The sequence below is a fragment of the Cibotium barometz genome, chromosome 23, assembly GCF_041138505.1.
Source record: "Cibotium barometz isolate CiBa-2024 chromosome 23, ASM4113850v1, whole genome shotgun sequence".
NCBI classification, from domain to species: domain Eukaryota; kingdom Viridiplantae; phylum Streptophyta; class Polypodiopsida; order Cyatheales; family Cibotiaceae; genus Cibotium; species Cibotium barometz.
Genome location: NC_141068.1, coordinates 2,542,724 through 2,546,877, shown reverse-complemented (window position 1 = coordinate 2,546,877; position 4,154 = coordinate 2,542,724).

The window sequence follows — 4,154 nt, the reverse complement described above, 5'->3', positions numbered from 1 at the left end:
CTAAGTCGAGTTCTTCCTTATCGAGTTGGAGGTTATCATTCCTACTTCGATGACCTCGATCCATGATCCTATCAATACAAAAATTCTTGTTAAGTCCCTTTATTTATAATTCAAATCCGACTTTAAATCCAACTGATTTTGGGGTTTTTTATATTGGTCAGCCCCCCATAGAATCATGGGATAAAGATCCCATCTAACAGAAGAACATACAGAACTCATTATTAGAGAATAATTAATTCATATTTATACACAGTAATGGTCCATCAGATCGAAAATTCCATCTGATCATTCTTCCAAGGGAATTTCAGTTATATAGATTTTCAATTTGTCATCCCTTAAATAGATCCACTGGGTCAAGGGTCAAACAGTAGTACTATCATCATCACTGGGATTCGTCTCATTCATCCTCATTGTGGCTTTGTTCATCTTATCTTCTTTCAACTAGAATTTAGGAATCATTATCTTTCAATCAGAATCCAAATCAACTCATCAATTCCCAACCAGAATTCTAAAATCATATCAACCAGCATTCGAATTCATCCTCTGGATAGCATTTTTGCTTAGAATTTCAAGGTCTTAGATTTACTCGTATATATTGTCAGTAAAGAGCTGCAATTATACCCACAGTATACACGGGTAGTCATGGTCCTTGGAATTATAAGGTAAATACCATCATATCTAGGCCTTAAGCAAGTCAAGGGTTCCATACAATTGTGGTACTTCTATCTGAAGACCCAATTATTAATTTATGAATTTTTATTTTGAATATCGATTTGTATGAATTTCATAGCACAATTACAATCTTTTAATTGTACTTCCTAAATTTAAACATATCTTGCTTCTCGGTTGATCCACTTTAGCCAATTCGCTCTGATATCAGCTGAAAGATAGGGCCCTTCCCCCTCCGTGCAACGAATTCGGGGGTGCTAGTAGTGGAAATAGCACTTCTTGCGTAGGGCAGAGCCTCTCACTCTTGGGGCCTCGCCCACGGATATCCGGACAAGAGACTAATCCCCCAGGAAAAACTTTCCTCACCCAGAAAGCACGGGCGATTCCTCAAGGATATTTTTAATCTAATGTAGTCAAGAGCCTTAACTAACCAAACTGATCCGACTGAACCCATAAGTCGTATGGTCAGATCAAGGAAAAAACTTGCACTTGGATCATAGAGACCAATGCTTTTTTCCTCATCGCCAAGAGAGGCATAGCCGTTGATTCTTTTCCATAGAACAAGGACTGTCCGAGATTTACTTCATCTATCGTACCATAACATAATTGAGTCTCATTTTAGCAATCCATCAGTCCAGCATAACCCCATCTAGTCCCATGGGTTAGCCAACCACTATAGTGATAGGATACATTTAGGAATTTAGTTATGTTTTGTCCCCGGTATACAAGGGAAAAGAGTTCCCAGGCCCCCTAGCCAACGCTTCATGCCAACTTCAAGATAGTCACACAACTCACACACCCAATATGAAATTGCCTTTTTCATAGATTCCCAAGTTTTAAAACAATCTTTTAATAATACCATAGTATCACTCATCATAATCCTCCAAAATATCCGGTTGAATTCTAATTTCCAATCATTCCTTCATCGGTGTACCTATGACATCATTGGTAACCAGAACGCTCACCACCTGTTCACTCAGGGGCCTTTTCAATAGTTCCTAGCTCATAGTACCCGGCAATATAATCACATAAGAAAATCCAGATGGACTCTCCATTGAAGATCAGCAAGATCAACCAATAGATCCATATAAAAGAGCCATGGACTCATCCGTTGAGGACCAGCAAGGTCAATCAACCAGATCCATGCCCGAGTTTAGAAAATAACTCTAACACCTTGTTCCATTTTCTTCCTCAACGCACGCGCAGGTATCTTTCGGCAGCCCAGAGCCCGAGCACCGTATGGTCAACACTCTCTAGGATCCTTCTTCGCAGGTCACCTAGCGCTTCACGCATAGGCTGCTTCCTTGGTCCCTCATCCACCGTACCGGAAGCTCACCATTTAAATCAAACCAAGGTTGGTGAAGACCTCGGTCGACCTTGCTACGCGAGACGTCCTCCATTGACTCTCCGTCAGCTGTTGCAACTTTATCACTTAGGTCTCCACACGACCTCATTCACAAGATGGTCAAAATGCTTCTCCAGCATTCTTGACATAAAACAATCATTTAAAAACAGGTCATAAATAAAGTTTCTAACGAACTCTCATCTTTTCACATGGTTCCACATCATTTTCTGTTATTCCACATTCTTCGAAATCAATTCACTTTGCTTAATCCACATCCAATCATATGTATTCCCATGGTCCTTCATCCATTCTTATCTAATCACATTATATTACATCCCATCACATCTATCCTTATCACATCTCATCCATTCTTATCTGCCCATATCCACATCACATCACATCACATCTATTCACATCACATCTCATCACATCACATCACATCTATTCACATCACATCCATTCACATCTATCCCGATTCATATCACATCACATCACATCCATTCATATCTATTTGCTTCCATTCACATCTATTTACGTCACGTCACATTCACATCTATTTACTTCCATTCACATCTATTTACATCACGTCACATTCACATCTATTCACATCTCATCGCATTTATTCACATCCATCACATTCATTGCATTCCCATCCCATTACATACATTCTATCCACATTACATCACATCCATATCTCATCACATCCATACACATTCTATCCACATCCATCCAGTCATCCACATGCATGTCTATCCATCCAACCATACATTCACATCCACCTATATTCACATCACATCACATCTCATCCACATCTCATCACATTCACATCCACATCCCTTTACACCACATCACATCTCATCCACAACCACATCCACATCCATTACATCACATCACATCCTTTCACATCCACATCCACATTCATTTACATCACATCACATCACATCCACATCCACATCCACATCCATTTACATCACATCGTATCCTTTCACATCCACATCCAATCACATTTAGTAACATTTTCTATTTTTGATACCGATGGGACTTTTCTAATATTTCTGCCAATTGCTTGGTCTAGGTAAAGGTTCTTTTTCTCAACGGATATTTTCATATTCTTTCTTAATTTTCTCAAGTGAAATATATTCAATATTCTTCTTTTTACGTAAAAGATTCATGGGATTCACAAAAATCAATTATATCCATATTTTCCAATAATGCTCAAAATTTCACTTTTGATAAATACTCATAATTTGAATTATGCTGAAAATTCCTATTTTTCACATTTAATTTCTTGGATCTCAAATATCACGGGAGTTTCCTTTTTTACATTTAATTGTTGATTGAATTCTAAATGTCATGGAAATTTCTCTTTTATCATCAAATGAATTTATCTAAAATTCCTCTTTTCTTTAATAAAAATATCCATTAGTTCAATATGCCAAGAATTCCACTTTTACTATTTAAATGATTGAATTCCAAATGTCATGGGAATTCCTCTTTTATCATTTAAATATTTCTCCATGCATAAAATAAATTTATCTAAAATTTCTCTTTGAATTTTAATAAAAATATCTATTAATTCAATATGCTAAGAATTCCACTTTTCCCATTTAAATGATTAAATTCCAAATGTAATGGGAATTCCTATTTTATCATTTAAATATTTCTCATGCATAAAATAAATTTATCTAAAATTCATCTAAGTTGAATTTTAATGAAAATATCCATTAATTCAATATGCTAAGAATTCCACATTTTCCATTTAAATGATTGAATTCCAAATGTCATGGGAATTCCTCTTTTATCATCTAAATAAAATTATCATAATTTTCTCTTTTCTTAATTATATAATTATGCATAAATCTTAAAAATTAGTTTTCCATTGAATGTGATGAAAATCATTCTTTTAGCATAGGATGACCAATCCTAGAATATGGTAGGAAGTCCTCTTTTCACGTTATGCATAAGAATGAATTATGTATCAATTTCTTAAAATTTTTGCCGTAGCTCTGCTGCTATTACTGATAATTTTTAATATTTTTGAAAAGAATAAACTTAGTAATACAATTATGATAGTATAACTATCTTCTAAAATTAAATCCAATTTATGGATTTAAATCATAAGATTATCATAATTTTAGAA